The following is a 19,972-nucleotide window of genomic DNA, read 5'->3' as shown; positions in this document are numbered from 1 at the left end:
CCAGAGTGCAGCTATTTATACACTTCAAAATCTATACAAATCTATCTATACATAGGCTTTACCTAACATGTTGCCCATTTTAGACATCTGTAATAGGTTGAAATCCCTTTTCAAAAGGTTTTAACCCCAGGGACTTGCATGATGGGTAGAGTCCTTGAGGTGCCGGCATCCTATAGAGATGCTGGTTCAAGTCCCAGTTGCTCCAACTCCCTGCTAACCTGTGTGGGAAAGCAGGGGAGGATGACCCAAGTGTTCAAGCCTCTGTACCCATGTGGGAGACTAGGATGAAGCTCCAGGTGTCTGGCTTCAGAATGGACCAGCCCTGGCCAATGCATCCATTTGGGAAGTAAACCAGTGGATGGAAGACTGTCTCTGTAACTCTTTCAAGTTAACAAATAAATCTTTATATATATATATGTATATAATGTATATGATATTAAATATTTATGTTTATTATATTTATATAGCACATACATATATCCTAGTGCCCCCCATACCTCAGAATGTACTTTTATTTGGAGATAAGGTCTTTATAAGAGCTTATAATGTTATAAAGGGAAAATTTGGATAAAGACACACCAACAAGGAATGTGCTGGGCAAAGTCTGTAGTTACACCGTTCCCAGCACCATCAGAAATAGACTACTGAGAAAAAAGATCCTTCCCTTATAGCCCTAAGGAGCAACCAACTCTACCAGCACCTTAATTTTGGAACTTTAGCTTCCCGAAGTGTGAGCCTAAAAGTTGTTGTTAACAGCCACTCAGTTGATCATACTTTGTTATGTAGCCATAATGAATACAAGTCTATTTTCCAAAACAACATAAAAGTTAAGTACATTAAATTCTAATGGATTAATCATCTAAAAGGCATACTACATACTATCACAAGCAAGTAAAAAGACAAAATATATGCTCTTTATCGGAAACCAACTTTAAATGAAAAATCCACAAATTCACATGGAAACAATATACTATATGAACAAAAAGTAGGTGGAGCTAGGTTAGGCTGTCAGATAAAACAGGCTTCAACACATCAAGTACTATAAGATATAGTGGTAAATAACAGCCAAAAACACATGTACGTATCAAATAACAGTGTTTCAAAAAATACAAGCAAACACTGACAAAACTCAAAACCCTGAAAAGAAAGACAACTGCAAGATAACTGCAGATCTGAATAACTTTCATGCTAACAGTATTATAAACCACATTACATTTTTCCCAAGTGTCATAGAGCATGCCCATGGGAAACAAAGCATCAATAAATTTTAAAGGAACAAATGCACACAGAGTATGTTCTTATTACTGAAAAAAAAAAAAAGACAATCCCAAATGTTTGAAAACTAATCAATATACTTCTAAATAACTACCCATGATTTGGTCAAAGAATGAATCAACAAGTAAACTTAAAAATATTTTTTAAACTATACGATACTAGAAACGTAATTGTCAAAACTTATAGAATGTATTCAGAACAGTACTTACAATCTATAGTTTTGAAACACACTTATTAGAAAGCAAAATCTTGGGGCTGGCATTGAAGTGTAACTGGTTAAGCTGCTGCCTGTGACGTCAGAATCCCATACGGGTGCCAGTTCCATTTCCAATCAGCTCCCTATTGAGCCTGGCAGAGCAGAAGCTGCCTCGAGTACTTTGGCCCTTGCAGCAGAGGGAGACCCAGCTGAAGCTGCTGGTTACAGCCTGACCCAGCTCCAGCCACTGCAGCAGTGTAGGGAGTGAGCCATCAATGGAACACCTTTACCCCTCTTTCTAACTCTGCCTTTTAAATAAATAATTTTTTTTTTAAATCAATGTCTTGAAATCACTGGCCTACCAACTAACATTAAGATGGCTTCTGTCAAAAAGACACAAAGTGTTCGCAAAGCTGTAAGACACACTGAATCCCTTGCGCTCTGTTGTAGAGAATGTAAAATGGTGCAGTCATTCTGGAAAACACTGCTAATTCTCAACAAAATGAAAAATGGAATTATTTTGAGATCCAGCAATTTTGCTTCTCAGTATATAGCAAAATATTAAAAACAGGAACAAGAACAGATATTTGTTTCCTTCTTTGCTTTTGAAAGATTTATTTATACTTGAAAGAGTTAATAGGTGGGGAGAGACATGTTGCATCTGCTAGTTTACTGCCCAAATGGCTGCAATGGCCAGAGTTGAGCCAGTTGGAAGCTGGGAGCCAGGAGCTTCTGCTGGGCATTCCAGGTGAGTGCCGAGGCCCAAGGTCTTGGGCCATCCCCTACTATTTTCCCAAGACATTAGTGGGGAGCCGGATGGAAAGTGGAGCAGCCGGGACTAGAGCTGGCACCCACTTGGGATGCTGGCAAGGCAGGCAGAGGCTTAGCATGCTACGCCAGCATCTGGGCCCAAACAGTATTTCTACAGCAAGCTTCAAAGCAGTATTATTCACAACCACCAAAAAGTGCAGGCATCTCAACGTCCATTGATAGATCTACACATATATACAATGGGCTGTTCAGCATGCTCTGAAAACATGCTGCTAAGTCACAAAAGGCTAAATATTAAAGGATTCCAGCTATGCAGAGTACTTACAATAGGAGAAGCTTTAAGCAGAAGGGCGTATGTCATAAAAAGCAGGAAAAGGGGATGGGGAATAATCATTGAACGAAAACAGAGTTACCATTTAGTAATGGTTATATAACAACGTACTCAACTGTACTCATATAAACTGTTGCGATGGTAAATGACATGTATATTTCCCATCACAATTTAAAAAAATGGTATAGACTTCTAACTTAGGAAGACAGAAAAACAGCAAAGTAAACCCAAAATAAATATGAGCAAATAAAGCTCAGAAGTTATACCACAGGGGGAAAAAGAGAAAGCCAAAACTTGATTCTATGAGAAAAAAATAAGCAAAGCTAATAGACAGAGGGAAACAGGAGCAAGAAATGGGAGAGAAGAACTGCAGGAGGAAAAGCTGGGAAACAGAGACACAGGATGGCAGAGAAGCGACAATACAGGGTGTATCAAAGAGACACAGGATGGCAGAGAACCGACAATACAGGGTATATCAAAGAACGGTGCCTGACAGTGGCAAATGCTGATAAGCTAAATAAGATACAAACTAAAGCCTAGTTGGTGTTGGTATATAGGAATCACTGACGACCTCATTACATACAAGGGACTAGAGTTAGAGCTACAAGACTACAAAAGGTAAACACAATGGTGAGCTAGCGAAACTGGAACAGAGATTTCAATTTGAAGCAGTTTGCTTCTGAAAATAACAGGATAGCTGAAAGGAAATAAGGGTTCAAGACATAATACTGATATTGCTATAGAAGAGAAACCGCATTTTTCTCCATTTCTTTTATTATACTAAAATAAATAAAATGTTTTGATTGTTACTGGAAAAGATTCAAAGAGAGAAGAGCTAAAACACAGGAAACAGAAGCTACCAAGGGGACGAGGGCCTCGGCCAGCGAGAAGGAAATGGGACTCGGAACAGAAGAGAGAGGACTGACCTTCGCCAGCAGACCAGTGACGGCACCAAGAGAAGCAAGGGTCCAACTGCAGTTTAGAAGTGACGCAGCGGAAACGAGTCCTAATTCTGATCTTTCAGTTCTGTCTTTCTCTTTGGAAATCGTACCCATGGGGAAGAGAGAAGATCAAGTATAATTTTAAGGAAAACAAAATCATGCATGGAGAAAGAAAAGCCACGAGGATAAGCTAGGATTCACTGAAGGCCCAACTAAAACTGGAAAATTAGAAAATTGTAGGGGCAGGGGCAGTGGTACAGAGAGCTACTCCTCAACCCTGTCGTGCCAGCATCTCATACAGGTGCACCAGTTCATGTACTGGCTGCTCTACTTCCAATGCAGTTCTCTGCTTATGACATGGAAGAGAAGCAAAGAATGGCTCAAGTCCTTATGCCCCTGCACCTAAGTGGGAGACCTGGAAAAAGCCCCTGGCTCTCGGTTTTGGACCAGCTCAGCTCTGGCAGTCGTGACCATCTGGGGAGTGAAACACAAATGGAAAATCATTTCACTCTCTCTCTCCTTCTTTGCTCTGTAAAATCTGCCTTTCAAATGAAAATAAGTAAATCTTCAAAAAAATTTTTTGTAATGGTAATAATCCATAGCTTTAGAATTCTCTCTCAATAAATTGTAAAAAAAAACCCAATCAATGACCTTGAACTACTTTCTAGTATACTGTACTCAGCATATGCTAGATATTGCATTCTTTTTCTATTTACTTATTCATTCATTCATTCGTTCATTCATTCATTCATTCATTTATTTTTAAAAGATCTAAACAAATAATTTGAAAGGCAGAGCTACAGCCCCAAAGAGGGAGAGACGCAGAGAGATATTTCATTAGCTGGTTTATTCCTCACATGGCTGCAAAATGGCCAAAGCTGGACTGGATGCCAGAAGATTCTTCTGGGTCTCCCACGTGGGTACAGGGGCCCAAGCACCTCGGACACGTGCTGCTCTACTGGCCATAAGCACGGAGCTGGCCAGAAATACAGCACCCAGTCTCAAACTGGTGTCCATGAGATGCTGGCACCACAAGTCTCCCACTACAGCACAGTGTCAGCCAACAGGTATTGTGCTAAGAACCTTTCACACATTAGGTAATTTCACATGTTTTAAAATAGGTATCAGCAACATCATTTTACCAGTGAGGAAGATGAAACACATATCCCTATATGCTAGAAAGAACAGTCAAACATAGGCAGTATGTTCAAGCATTTAAGTTCTTAACACTATATTACATTGCCTCTCAAAGTCAATCAAAACAAACCTAGTTAAGGAGGAAGAAATAGTATCTTGTGGGCCCCACAACAAAGAGAAGCAGTGAACTATGTAAGTAAAATAATGTTCACACAAGTATGTCGATATGATTTTATTCCACACATAAAGTGCCAGAAGGTAAAAGAAATTGTTCTCGTATTAATGTGGTCTTCAAAAAAATTCATGGAAAAAGATTCTAAAAAATATGTATGAATTTCAAAGTTTTGGACCACAATAAACTTATATTTCAGTTTAATTTTCACAAACTTTTTGAAATATGCCCATACATTAGTAGAAAGCCACAACAAGAAAGGTAACAGTGGCAAGTTACCACTCAGGAGAGGAAGAAAAACAAACAGTAACTCCCTAACAGCCCAAAAGTAAAACCCACATAGTCAAAATACATTGTGCAAGAGAAAAAAAGTAAAGGAAAGCAAATACATACAAGTAAGAGAGAAAAACGAAATATGAAACAAGTTCGAAATTTCCAAGTCTTGAAAACTCACTTTATTTTTTTTGCACACACACACACACACACACACACAAAACCAACTTTATTAATCTGAGCATAAAAAACTCAACACAGTGTCAAACATGCTTCCTGATGAGATTAGATACTTGGCAGGTTAAACTCAGAATAAAGGGAAATTATTTAAAAAACAATTACCCAAACTTGCTTCAGAAGCCAGGCAATAACATTTCACCAAAACTGCATTTTGAGGGTAGCAGTGAAAACTGAACAAAGTCAGTTTTCACTGCTACCCTCAAAATGCATCTATTTATGCTGAATGTATCAAAAATTTTCACCACCAAATTAACAGCAAATCATTCCAGCATACAGAAATACATATCATGAGCACAAATAAAGAGACAGCATTGTCTTAGAGTAATAAAATTGGAAAAAAGATTGGGTATAAAGCATTTGTAATGTTAGTTTTTAAAAACCATATAAATATTAAAAAAAGAATACTCAGTGTGACGATTAAAGATGTTATCTAGGGAAAAATACTACTAATCATTTTATTCTTTTTTTCTTAAAGGTTTACTTAATTTTTTTGTTCTTGGAAAGTCAGATATACAGAGAGGAAGATCTTCTGTCCACTGATTCATTCCCCAAGTGGCTGCAACAGCCAGGAGCCTTTTCCAGGTCTCTCATGTGGGTGCAGAGTTCCAAGGCTTTGGACTGTCCTCAACTGCTTTCCCAGACCACAAGCAGGGAGCTGGACAGGAAGCAGGGCCCACATGGAATTTTGGAGTGTTTAGTCAAGGATCTTAGCCTCTAGGCTACCGCACCGGACCCCTAATCATTTTATTCTTACAACACAGAATTACTAGTATAAATATAAACACTATGACAATTCAAGTTGGTGATTTACTAGGATAAGTTATATAAAAGCGTGCTAGCAAAGATCACTATCTACATTAATAATAATGTCACCAAAGAAATTAATGGACTATGCAGCATGTTGCCTTCAAGCAGGAAATCTAACCTCTATTTTCGTCACTAGAAGTCCAATGCGCTATCCATTGTGCCACAGAGCTACCTTCTAACCTCTATTTTCAAAGGCAAATACACAATCACTACTTTAGATTCTTAACAAATCTAGATTTTCAAACACTAGATCCCATGACAAGGATCTAAAAAATTTCCATTTCATTGCCTAAAAAGTGCTAAACTGTTTCCAATACAAAATGCAAACAAAAGCCCGTATCACTTTCACCTTAGTAGGATATAAATTTCAATCAATTATTTGAGGCTCAAGAGCTATCTATTTTAGTCTTCAAGTGGAATTTAAAGCAAAAACATTATAAAGTTTATATAGAGTGTACTGTACTTAACAGCAGCCTACAAAATGTCAGGAAACCACAGGGGGAAATTGATACATGTAATACTTACAAGGGTAGTAAAAGTGTAGAGTTGCAAAGAGCCTAATTAAAAGATTCCGAGGTAATGAGACCCCCCTCCCCTTTACAAGTCTGCAACACGTGAGCACTTTCAGTGGCAGGTGTTTTATCCTTACCGAATGAGGAAGCCTTACTAAAACACAGAGAATCATCATAGTAGACACAGACATGGAAGACGTTTCATCGTATTAGTTTAGACACAACTCTCAACATTTGCTTAATGCAAATACATTTTTAATCTTTTCCTCCAACATTTGCTTGTGAAAGTTTTCATCTATCAACCATCTTAATTTTTGATACTTTACTTTTTACATGACTAAGTGGCATCTACATGCATCAGGAAGTTCGCCATCTTTGAAGGGTAACCCAAAGGATGCCCAATACACATATCAAGCATGTCCGCTCTTGGCATGCCATCTAGCGTGCTGCCTTAGCACAAACATCGGGCATGCCAGCTCTCTTCACAGTGGCTGCGAATATGCTCAGTTTTACGACTGGTTACTTTCAGTTGTGAGGAGCAGCAGTTAAGTGTTACTCTGAAAATCTAGCTCTGCCATACTAGCTAGGACAACACAGGCAAGGCATTTAATTCCAGATAGCATTTCTTGTAAAATAAGATAGTAGCAGTAGTAAAAGGCAATTGTAACACTTAAGTGAGATGATGTTTAAAAGTGCACAGCACAGCCCACACGGAAAGGGCACAACAGCATCCCTGTGTTCAGCCTACTGCTACAGCCCCTCGCTGCCACACAAGTACTGGCATTTTTCAATACCTTATGTTTAACAGTCATATACGGTCTGTTTTACTAAGATGAAAAATCAGGTCCGCGATGCAGTGCGAAGCAAAGGCATTTTCCTTCTTCCTACAGCATTCCCTGAAGAAGATAAATGTTTGTGCTCTGTTGCCCTCAGCAGTGAAAAACAGCACGTACTGTGGACACAGCTCTTGCTGTTCAACAGGATGAACTGCTACCTGTGCTTTAGCTATTTTCTCTAAAACTTCATCTGAACACAGTATTTCAGACTACACAATTAGGAATTTCTATCAAATTTGATCCAATCTATAAAAAAATTTGATCCAATCCAAAGAAACTATGTTATCTTTACTAATGGCATATACAAATACTTCTGTATCTAAAGACAGCTTAGGTCAGGCAGTTCTGTCGTGTAGTATAAAAGTAAATGGGTTCATTAAATCTATACCAACTACATGCCTTTAGAAAGACACGGTTTTCAAGTAAAAGTTGCAGCTCCGTGTAATTTTTATTTAAAAACATGCCATGTGCTAAAAGCACATTTGAATTCCACTTCTGCGCTAACTTCTACAGACTAGCCTTAGTGCCTTCTCTTTGCTACAGGGAACAAAATTCAGTTGTAAACATTTTAAAAACATTTAAAAACATTTTATTGGAAAGGCAGATTTCTAGAGAAAACAGAAACATCTCCCATCCGCTGGTTCACTCCTCAAATGGCCACAATGACCACACTGAGCTGATCTGAAGCCAGGAGCTGGGAGAGTCTTCTGAGTCTCCTACATGGGTATGGGGCCCCAAAGCCTTGGGCCAGCCTCAACTGCTTTCTCAGGCCTCAAGTAGGGAGCTGGATTGGACGTGGAGCAGCTGGGACACGACAGGCACCCACCCACACAGGATGCCAGTGCTTGGAGGTGGCGATCAACAAGTTGAACCAACATGCCGGCCCCTAATTGTAAAATTTATAAGCACTCTTCTGTGGTTTCAAATACATAGCACATCTACTAATCCTTCTCACTCAAGATACAGAGGACAGATATCAAGAAATAAGAATATACTATGTTAAAATGAGTTTGCAGAGGTTTCTTTGAAGTATAGCTTAATTTAAAACCTTATTTTGACTTCTGAATCATATATATGTATCACGTAAGATCCTAGAATAATGTAACCAATGAATCATAACAAATTGGCAATATAACCAAAGAAAAGTATTTTGAGTTTTAAACACAGCACTCTGATTATAATCCTTTCATATAACATGTTCTAAGTACAAAAATGCAGTGCAAAGAAATATTAAATTTTGTTCAGAGGTTTACTGATAGTAACACTTGTACTTTCAAGAAGACTGTGTAACAGAAATTAACCTTATCCGGCAGTAAGATTTTCATTTAAAAACAAAAGGCACAAATATTTAATGAAATACAAAAATCTACCATGTTAACTCTGAATTAGATGTATCACTGCAAAGCCATGATTAAACAAAAAATGTTTCTTATTTTTCTTTTCAAGATTATTACAAACTGATGATTAAGCAAAAAATGTCTCTTGTTCTCTTCTCGAAGCTCCCAGAAGCAATAGCCCCCAGCAGCATGGAACGTGCCAAATATCCAGATTTTGGTTTCTATATACCATTCCTCTGTACAAGGAACCAAGACTTCTTGAATAAACCGTCGTCTCCACATGTGGAACCAAGCACAAGCCTTTGAGAGCCCGTGTCAGCAGGCACTCCAGCATTAATCAGTGAGAAGGGCTGCAGAAGGCAGAGCAGTCAGCTTGGATGATTGCCACTGATCAAATTTTGGGACATCATCACAAACAAAACAATGTTACAATTTATAAAATGAATAAAACCCGATGAAAGGTTAGGAGTGTGATCTAGAGACTGAACTGCTGGATGAAAAGATTTCTTTCAAAATAAATATAAATAAATAAATGCAGGGGGGAGGAGCAGACCGTTGTTGAGGACACCCACATCCCTTACGTGGAGTATCTGGTGTGATTCCTGGCTGATCCCCTTCTGATGCAGCCACCTGCTGAAGTGCATGCAGGGTTAGGGCACGACAGCTGCAGCGCTGGGGGCCTGCCATGTATCACACTGCACAGGGCTCTGGGCTTCTGGCCTGGCTGTCTCTGCCGCCCAGCAGCGGCGACACTAAAAACGTCTAGTCAAACTTTTGAGGGTCCGGGAAAAGCCTGCAACCGGACCTCTCACTGCCAAAAGCGGCTGTGTTTAAAACCTTCTCTCCGCTGCTCCTGCTTGTCGCCGCCCATTTGTCTAAGCTGTCCTACCCGCTTCTTCGGCCACCCTTCCTCCCGTTTTCCGCCACCCTTCTTCCCACTTTTCTTCCTGTACTCTCTGCTTCATTCCCCAGTCTCCTCGTCGCCCCCCAGTCTCCTCGTCGCCCCCAGTGTTGTTCTGTCCGTCCGTCCCAGTCGTGCCCTGTCCCCCGTCTTCGTCCGTCTGTCTTCGTCCAGCTTTTACCGGCTACTTTTACATCGTTCTCCACCAATCACTTCTCCCCGTGGATCACTTGGCGCTATCTGATAGGCCAGCAATTGCAGCAGGGGGAACTAGCCTATCCTGTTTAGCTGCTGGCAAGACAAATCCCACCTCCTGGCCCTCGGCCACCCGCCATCTTGTGACCACCTAACCTACACGTGGGGTCAGTAGCTCCCCACACCTGGCCCTGGCTGCTGCGGGCAGCACGACAGGGACCCTGTCCACAGATGATCCCTGCGTCTCTCCCTTGTAAATAAACAAGCATGGTTATGATGTGCCCCTCAAAATAATGAACAAAACAGAGCAACTTGCCTGCCACCACTGGGGAGAAAATCTCTCCAGTTCTTTACTCTGAATATTAATTAAACGCATAAAATTAAAAATTCAATTTGTATTAGATATTTAACTAGGAAAATTCATCCCCTACCTAAGGAAGGAATCTTACAAAGAACCTCTAACAAAAAATTAATTTAAGTCAGAGTTAGCCATGGGTGCTAAAAATCTAAGCAAGATATTCAGAGACCAGCACTGTAACATGTGGTTAAGCTGCTGGCCAAAAAGCAATGTTTCAAAGCTCCAGTCCAACAGTCCCACTTCTCACGTAGCCCTCTACTCATGTGCCTGGGCAAACAGCAGCAGTGGCCCCAGTACTTGAATCAGATGGACTTCCAGGGTCCTGGCTGCAGCTTGGGCAGTTGCAGCCATTTGGGGAGTGAACCAGAAGCGTGAGCTCTCCAATTCCTTAATTAAATAAGTTTTTTAAAAGTCCTTAGAGGGCCCAGCGGCGTGGCCCAGCGGCTAAAGTCCTAGCCTTGAAAGCCCCGGGATCCCATACGGGTGCTGGTTCTAATCCCGGCAGCTCCACTTCCCATCCAGCTCCCTGCTTGTGGCCTGGGAAAGCAGTTGAGGACGGCCCAAGGCATTGGGACCCTGCACCCGCGTGGGAGACCTGGAGGAGGTTCCAGGTTCCCGGCTTCGGATCGGCGCGCATCGGCCTGTTGCAGCTCACTTGGGGAGTGAATCATCGGACGGAAGATCTTCCTCTCTCTCTCTCCTCCTCTCTGTATATCTGGCTGTAATAAAATGAATAAGTCTTTAAAAAAAAAAAAGTCCTTAGAAACAGGATATTTGGTTGGTGTCAAAGAATGTCCCCAAGAATTATCCTGGGAATGCAAACAGGCCAGGCATATCTCTGTAGCGGATCTGGAAGTCACCACTTTAATCAAGGATCCCATTTAGCACCTTAGAGCATCACCATGTGGCATTACGCACTCCCTACATGATGTGGTATGAGGTATACAGCATCACCTACATGACATTCTTGCCTATGAAAGCTGCACATCAAACTCATCAAGCCTTTCTGCAGACCTAACTGTGGGGAGCTACTGACCCCACCTGTACGTTAGGTGGTCACAAGATGGCGGCTGGCGGAGGGCCAGGAGGTGGGATTTGTCTCACCAGCAGGTAAACAGGATAGGCTAGTTCCCCCTGCTGCAATTGCTGGCCTATCAGATAGCCCCCTGGACCATGGGCAGAAGTGATTGGTGGAAAAACAATATAAAAGTAGCCAGTAACAGACTGACGAAGGCGGACGAAGACGGGGGACAGGGCAGGACTGGGACGGACGGACAGTAGACGACTGGGGGGCGACGAGGAGACTGGGGGGCGACGAGGAGACTGGGGAATGAAGCAGAGAGTAGGGAAGAAATGTGGGAAGAAGGGTGGCGGAAAACGGGAGGAAGGGTGGCGAAGAAGCGCGTAGGAAAGCTTAGACAAACGGGGGCATCCGCTTTTGCCAGTCCCCCCCCCCCACCTCCAAGAGTATGACTCGGCGTTTTTAGTGTTGCCGTTGCTGAGGGGCAGCGACACCTAACTTTCAGCAGTTTAGAGGAAAAAGGAATAAATGAAACAACAGGACACAAACAACCCAAAATGTGGGTGTATTCTAGACAACCGGTTTGGTTAACTAGGTATAAAAAAAAAAAGAAGAGACAATGAGTATTATTTTTTACAAAAGAGAATCAAGACTTAACCACCCAATGAAGCACATTAATCCCGACTGCAGAAGAGAGAAAGGCTGTGAGAACAATTAGAAATGCTAAAAGAACAACTGAAGAAATGTGAGTACGGGCTGGATTTTGATAGGTACTGATGTTACTGGGGTTGAATGTACATACTTATTTTTAGGAAATGTGTACTGAAATATTCGCGGTGGCAGGGCTGCAATTTACTTTTTTTTTTTTTTTTAAGATTTATTTATTTTTGTTGCAAAGTCAGATATAAAGAGAGGAGGAAAGACAGAGAGGAAGATCCTGCGTCCGATGTTTCACTCCCCAAGTGAGCGCAACGGCCGGAGCTATGCCTATCTGAAGCCAGGCGTCAGTAACTTCCTCTGGGTCTCTCATGGCCGTCCTTGACTGCTTTCCCAGGCCACAGGCAGGGAGCTGGATGGGAAGAGGAGCTGCTGGGATTAGAATCGGCGCCCATATGGGATCCTGGCCTGTTCAAGGCAAGGACTTCAGCTGCTAGGCCATGGCACAGGGCCCTGCAATTTACTTTTTTTTTTTCTTCTATTTGTTGCTTTACTGTTAATTTGACACATCTGAACCAAAGCATTCACAATAATTGATATACTTTGAAGAAAATCATATTCTATAGTCTTAGACATAACCACAGAACAAGCAGAACAATTATAATTACGTAAGGCCGTAAAATATATCCACATTCATTTACAAATTAGACTACATACCGTTAATTTTATTTTTATTTTTCTTTCACTGTTTTAGTCAGGCAGAATTCATTCAAGGGAAGGCAACTTAGTTTTGGTATGTGAGCTTTATTTTTTACTATAATAGTTATGATTAATATAAAAGTTATGAATTGAATGTTTTCTTATCTCCTTTTTAGCTAAGAGTGAATCCATGGTCATTCAAAACAGCAGGTCCTATTCTTAAAAACAGCCAAAGTCAGTCAGGCTGTGGCTTGAAGTGACGAATGGGCCTCTCGGTTTTCACATCATGAACAGTACTACAACCCTACAGGATCAGTTAAAATTGAAACCAACATTGCATACAAAATCATTCAAGCCCTAAATGAGAATGGTAGTTGCCTCACAGTACCAAACTTAGCAATCAAAACTAGTGAAGATTCGGCCTGCAATTTACTTTCACTTGGACACACACACGGGGACAACACTACAAAATACCAATCACCGAATTTTACTGGTGGGAGCATATCACACTTCCTCCCCCCTTATGTTTCACAGACTGAAAATTGTTACACTTTTTTTTTTTTAAAGAACATCTATTAGGGCCCAGCATGATGGCAGCTGAAATCTGGCCTTGCACCCTCAGGGATCCCATATGGGCTCCAGTTCTAATCCCAGCAGCCCACTTCCCATCCAGCTCCCTGCTTGTGGCCTGGGAAAGCAGTTGAGGATGGCCCAAAGCCTTGGGATCCTGCACCCATGTGGGAGACCCAGAAGAGACTCCAGGCTCCTGGCTTCAGATTGATGCAGTTGTGGTCACTGCAGCCACATGGGGAGTGAATCAACACATGGAAGATCTTCCTCTCTGTACATCTGACTTTCCATTAAAAATAAAAAAATAAATCTTTAAAAAAGAACATCTATCAAAACATACAGTAGAAAATACACTTAAAGACCGTTTCTCTGCGGTTCTAATCTCAATTCTATTACCAACTAGTGCATCTTAAGGCAAGTGCTAATTACCATAAAATTTGAGCTCACAGTATGTCATTAGACTGACCACATATTTGAAACGCCTAGCAGTGTCGCACAAAACAAACCTAGCTTTCATAATCAATACAATCATGCTAAAGCACAACAGTAAAGGGAAACATTCACTCTCTACCCTGAGAGGAAACCAAGTTAGATGAAATTCAATATTATCAGTCCCCTGGAAGTCCGAGGGAAATTACAAAAAATTAAGCATTCATACAGATTTTCCAATCCAAGAATCTCAATCGAAATCTCAAACAGAAGGAAACCACAAGCTTTACCTATCCCGTCTTTGCCATCTATCAAACTGCACAGGTTGCTCACGGTTGTTAGACTACCTCCCAGTAAGCACGAGTAACAGAAGCCAGAGTCAAAGGGAATCCTGCCCCGATCGCCACAGAAAAAGAAATTAAGTTTCTGTCTTCATTTCTCTAAGTTGCAATAAAGAACTCAATTATGGGGCCTCATTCTAAACGCTGGTTACGGTTCCCAGCATTCACAGGGTTCCAATTTCTTTTCACTGGTTGCAAGGTGCTCCTCATTTCACTTGCATGTAGCCCCCCTTTTCTGGTCAGGCCGGCAGTAAAACGAGCCAATGTAGAAACCTCTTAGGTGGGAAACATAAAAAGCCTTTTTTTTTTTTTTTTTAAAAGAAGTGCCATCTTTTTCTTCACAGTACCAAAGCAGCAGAAGGGAGAGGGAGGCAAAACGCAGGACTCGGACTCGCGGGGTGGACCAGGTGAGCGGAGAGGGGAACACCTGCGCTCGTTCTGCACTAAGGGCGTGGGGCAAACGCGCGTGCAGCAGACGGGGCGCACCCAGCAAGGTTGGGGGAGTCGCTGCTGGACTGCGCGGCTCCAGGCCGGTCTCCCTTTCCTGCCAGGGGAGACCCTACGGGGATGCGCCCCGCGCGTATGGGGGGTGACGGACCTTCAGCAGCCCAGTGGCGAGCGCTCCCCCAGTGCACCGGCGACGTGCAGCGGCCGCGTTCCCCGCCGTGCCTCCCGCCCAGCCTGCCCTCCCCATTACCTGCGGGCCCGGAGGCCTGCTGCTCCTCCTCCCCGCCAGGCTGAGCCGGCGAGGCGGCGGCGGCGGCGGCGGCGGCGACACCCCGGGGGCAGGGGGCGGAGCGCGGGCTCCCTCCCTCTCCTCCCCCGGGAGCTCAGGGGACCCTATCTCGGGCCGCCGCGCCTAGGCCCGTGGGGCTGGGGCATGGCGGGCCGGCCCCCCGGCGCGCCCGTGAGGTGCAGCAGGGCCGGTGGCGGCGAGCAAGGCACGCCGGGCGCGCGGAGGGGCCCGAGGGGAGGAGCCAAGGGGCCCCGGCGCCGCGCGCGGCCGGCCGTTGGGGGCGGCTGGCCGAGGGCGGCCGGCCGAGCGGGCAGAGCGGCTACGTTGGGCCTTCTCCCGGCGGGGCGGGGTGGGGAAGGGGAAGGGACTGAGGGGAGGGGAGGGGAGGCTGGGAGGGAGCCGCCGCCGCACGCGCGGGCCGGCCCGCCGCCGTGGCCGCTCTTCGCACTCCAGCCTGTTTGGGGGCACTTTGTTTGTGTCCCACAATCCTGTGCGCACACGGCGGCGAGGGATGGGGGGGGTGGTGAGAGAGGCGTGGCCAGCGGGGGGCGGGGCCCGGTGTGCGGGGAGCCGAGCGTGTTGCGCAAGCGCAGAAAAGGCTCTTGGAGGCGTCGGGATTTGAACTGTGGGCGACTAGGCGCCCTGGTGGGGCGCGGGGGCGCTTGGCGCGGGGCCTGTGGGCTTTGACACAGAGCCTTTTTCCTTGTGGGCCCGCGTGCAGGTTCATATCCATAGTTTGCATAAGGCCTGTACAATGCACCTTTCCTGCACGCAGCCTTCTCCCTCGCCTACACTCAGAGCATTATTTTTTTCCTCCTCAGCTTTCATAACTAATCGCATCCTCCCCTCCCCTCTCCCGTCCTTTTCCAACTAAAAATCAGGAGAAACTCCGATTTTTTTCCGGGTTATTTTTGTGGCAGGATCGAAGCCGGAACACCCCAACTGCTCTCTCGGTGAGAGAGGTTAGTGGGTCGTGTTCCCATTTTTCACACCTGGAAACCGAGGCTTTTGGGCAGGTGAGGGTCGTGTGCACGGGGCGTTCTCCCGTGACCACCGCCTGTACTCTGCCGCTCACCACTGTCAAGGTGGTTCTGGAATTTTCCCCGGGCGACATAGAGTAGAGCAATCGGCTGTTTCCCTCCTCCCCGCACCGCCCCCAACACCCTCCACACACCGCCCTCCCACCCACACGGGGTACCGACAGCGGGTCCAAAATATATACCTATTGCTTTCACCACGGTGACTCGTTTGATTTCCCCCATCGCTTAGCTTCCAGGGCTTCCGGGGAGGGAGCGTGCCGGCCACCCGGAAGTGACCGGTAACTGTCTGGTGGGTGTTGGAGTTCTGGGTCGGTTGCCAAATCAATCGTTTGAAGTGCAAAGGCGCGGGACCCCAAGTCTCGAGTCTCTTTTCTGGGACAGCCTTGGAGGCTCCCCAGGTATCTGGAGGTGGGTGGGCGCTGGGGCACTCTGTGCACCCGGTCGTGGCGTACTTTGTTTTCCCACACCTCCAGCTTTTAGGAACAGAGGGCTTCCTCTGTGCAAGGTGGAGAAGCTGATTTCCCCGCCAAAGCAGAGCGGATTTTTTTTTCTTCCCAAAGCTTAGCGACGTCTCATGTTAATCTTCTCCCCAATCTTGGGCAAACAGCCAAGCACCCGCACACCCTAATTCTAACAGCTGAAATCCACTGGAGAAGTAAAAGCAGTCAAAACGGCTTGTATGCATAGTCCCTGGCTGTTTCCAACAAGTTATTCTGTAGTGTTATTTAGTCCTAGCAGCACCTGTGATCTCTAGGTTTCTCTTGTTATTCTCTTACATACACACACAAATACATACATCCATATATGTGTACGTGTGTGTATATATAATTATACTTGTTTCAGAGGTGAGGAAAACCAGAAAGATGCAATACTAAAGGATTTTTGCTGAGATCTGAAGAAAGATGGAAACAGATGACTGAGTGCTTACCTGGGGAGCCAGGCTGAGGCAAAGACTTTGAGCTGGAGGTGGTGGTGCAAGGATGAGTGTTTGGTTTGTATAAGGTGAACAGCTAGAGCACCACTGGTGTGGTAATAAGGTAATCAAAATAAGCCTCATCTACCTCCCCTAGGGCATTTAATAGGAGGCCACTCAATAAAAGAACAGGTGTTTCTTAAGGGACTGGAGGTGACAGCAACTGGCAGGTGGCACAACAGCTTGACTTTCCTTGGATTGTTCTTTTGTCTCATCTCCTCTTTTCCCCCTTTGAATTTCTTTTTTTCACTCTGCCACTTTAAGATGTTTAATCCTTCCCTCCTCACCCCCTGCCCAGGCTATTGGGCCCTTTAGGACCCAGAGTTAGCTGCTTGAAGAGGGTGTGAGAGTGTAAATTAACTGTCACGGGAGCCCTCTTCTCAGGGTTGGCTTGGGCAGGGTCAGTTTCTGTGGCTTTTGCAGCCTCCCACCTTTTCTCTTCCCCTGCCAGTAGGGACTTGTCCTTGGCCTGCTGGAACACAGACGTCTTTGACACTGGGTTGAATAACATGGCTGGCAGGATTTTGTGAAATCAGAATTCTGCACATAGGTGAAACAAACAAATGTAGACAGTACAAGGAGCCTTTAATTATTAACTCAGGCTGGATGATTCTGAGGAATTCAAATTCCAGGTGCCTTTTTTCTTCAGCCATGAGCTGTTTTGGGGGAACAAATTCTGGCAAAAATGAACCTTTTCTGTGGTAAATCATTAGTGCTAGATAGGACCTGAACCCAAAATATATTTCCACAGCAAGGCTGTTTTCCACAGAAAAATCTCTAGTTTGACTTGAACAATTCCAGTGAAAAGAGCTCACTACGGCAGAAGTCAGCCGTGCTTCTTTATTATTCTAAATACATTTTAAAAGAACTGATGTCACCCCCTCACTGTGAAACCTCTGAGTCGAAAGTTCCCATTTCACCATCCACCCAGTTGAGCAAGTCAACTTGGCTGCTTCAGTATTGCGTTGCATCTCGATTCCCGTAAGTCCTAGAGAATTTGTTATTCTCATCAGCAACACCCTAACGTAAGAATATAGCTAGTCTAGAGAAGAGGAATACCACTTACCTGGTTCCATACTCTTCCCTTCGCCTCATTCCCTGTGGGATATTCAGGCATAGTGATCACATCACCCAATGTGGCGCTATTTTGTTCTTGGGATAGTCTCAAACACAAAGAACATCGCAACCCTATCTGGACCCTACCCAAAGTCTTCAGTTTCATCTCTCAATATGCTATACCAGTTGTAGATTATTTTCCCCCATGCCTAAAATTTCATGCCCAGAGTAAATGTTTACTGCATTGGTTGGGACACCTGCCCTGCATATGCCTGGGCTTGAGTTCTAATTATGCTTCAGATTCTGGATTCCTGCTAATGTTTTTATTTTTTTTAATTAAATACGCATGTTTTTTTCCCTAAGAAGGTGAGAAGGCATGTTTTAATTCCATTTTCCATGAACTGTGCATATTTGTATATAAATACCAAACTTACTGAGATAGAATTTTCATACTATAAAATCCATCCACTTAAGATACAAGTCAGTGCGTTTCAATATATTTGCAGTTGTGCAACTATCATTAAAATTAATCGTTAAGATTGATGTTTATTTTCACTTGAAAGGCAGAGTTATAGAGAGAGAGGGAAAGAACAAGGGATCTGCCATGTGTTAACTCACCTCCCCAAATGGCTGTGACAGCCAAAGCTGAGCAGGTTCAAACTCAGATCCCAGGAGCCAGGAGCTTGTTCTGGGTCTCCCACGTGGACGCAGGGGCCCAAGGTTTTGGCCCATCTTCCACTGTTTCTCTTATTCGTAGGAACTGGATTAGAAATGGAGCCACAGGGACTCAAACCAGTGCCAGTATGGGATGCCGGCACCACAAGCAGCAGCTTTAGTGGACATGCCACAATGCAGGCCCCTAAAATTAATCTTTTAAAAACAGTAGCATCATCCCAGGAAGAAACCTACATTCAACAGCAGTCATTTCCATTTGCCCAACTCCTTAGCATTAGGCAACCACTAACCCATCTGCTTTCTGTACAGATTCTCAGTGCAATATTTTGCAGTTTGTTTCTGTGCAGATCTATTTTTGTGTTTGATAGGTGTATCTTTTATTTAAGTCCTCTTCCTACACATTCAACTTATGTATTTCCTTATTTTCATTTGGTTTCAAAGATAGAGACGGAGATTGTCTAGCTGCTGATTTACAACTCCTCTGCCCCTAGGGCAAAAAAAGCTGCAAGAACCATGGTAGGACCAGGCCAAAGCCAGAAGCCCAGAAGCCTTTCCAGGTGCCCAGTGTGGGGGACAGGGACTCGGGTACTTGAGGCAGCAATTGTGGGATTGGGACTCAAACCTGGGTACTTTGATATGCAGTGAGGCATTTTAATCAGTGCCTTAACTGCTGTACCACAAGCCTTTCCCTTCTTAAAATAGCTTTCCCTTTTAAAAAATAGGGCTAGGTTGTTTATCCCATGGCATTTCCTATCATCTAGATTTTCTCTTTTGCATTGCTGTGGTGTATTTAACTCCTCTCTTTGTCCTGTGCATTTTCTGTAAAATTGGCTGTAAGATGACATGTTTTGTCAGATCAAATTTAATTTTTGGCCAGTAGGCATTACAGGCGATACTATACTTCCCCTTTAGGAGACACACAGTATGGGTTTGCATCTCTTTATTGTGATGTTGTAAGCCATTAGATTCATTCATTCATTAGTTTCAAAACAGTGCTATAAATCTATAATGCTTCATTCATTAGCCACGTTGCTTCCACAGAGATTTCCCCCTTTCAGTTATTTAAGTACCTGGTGGTAAGCTTTTATGAAAAAAGAAGAGCAAATGTTTTATTATTTCCATTTTATCAAATGTCTCTTAGCCCTGTCCACGTCTCTCATATTCAGCTATGAACAACCTAAAGTTGGGAGCTGGATGGGAAGTGGAACAGTTGGGCATGAATCAGTGCCCCATGAGATGCCAGCACTTGCAGGTGGAGCGTTAGCCAGTTGAACCATCGCACTGTCCTTGCCCTCTCCTACCCAGCTCTTACTTAACGTTTAGTCATTGTTTTCTAAGGGAAAACTAGGTAAGTATTTGGTCTTTTTTTGAAGATTTTATTATTATTATTGGAAAGCCGGATATACAGAGAGGAGGAGAGACAGAGAGGAAGATCTTCCATCCGATGATTCACTCCCCAAGTGAGCCGCAACGGCCGGTACGCGCCAATCCAA

The 19,972-nt window shown here is 43.9% G+C and overlaps 1 protein-coding gene across 6 annotated transcripts in view; it reads right to left on the bottom strand.

Annotated features, from left to right (window-relative positions):
• ZBTB44 (zinc finger and BTB domain containing 44) overlaps window positions 1-16,102 on the bottom strand; it is a 76,276-nt gene extending 60,174 nt beyond the window's left edge. For 2 of the 6 annotated variants that reach the window (XM_058664097.1, XM_058664102.1), the window contains exon 1: window positions 14,697-15,107. The gene's annotated coding sequence lies outside the window, so the exon portion shown is untranslated. Of the gene's footprint in view, window positions 1-14,696; window positions 15,113-15,957 lie in introns of those variants that run through there. The other 4 variants (XM_058664098.1, XM_058664100.1, XM_058664101.1 and 1 more) reach the window with 4 other exon arrangements.
• Window positions 16,103-19,972: the final 3,870 nt, after the last annotated feature.

The sequence above is a fragment of the Ochotona princeps genome, chromosome 4 (genome assembly GCF_030435755.1).
Source record: "Ochotona princeps isolate mOchPri1 chromosome 4, mOchPri1.hap1, whole genome shotgun sequence".
NCBI lineage: Eukaryota > Metazoa > Chordata > Mammalia > Lagomorpha > Ochotonidae > Ochotona > Ochotona princeps.
This window is presented reverse-complemented; position numbering and strand designations above follow the sequence as displayed.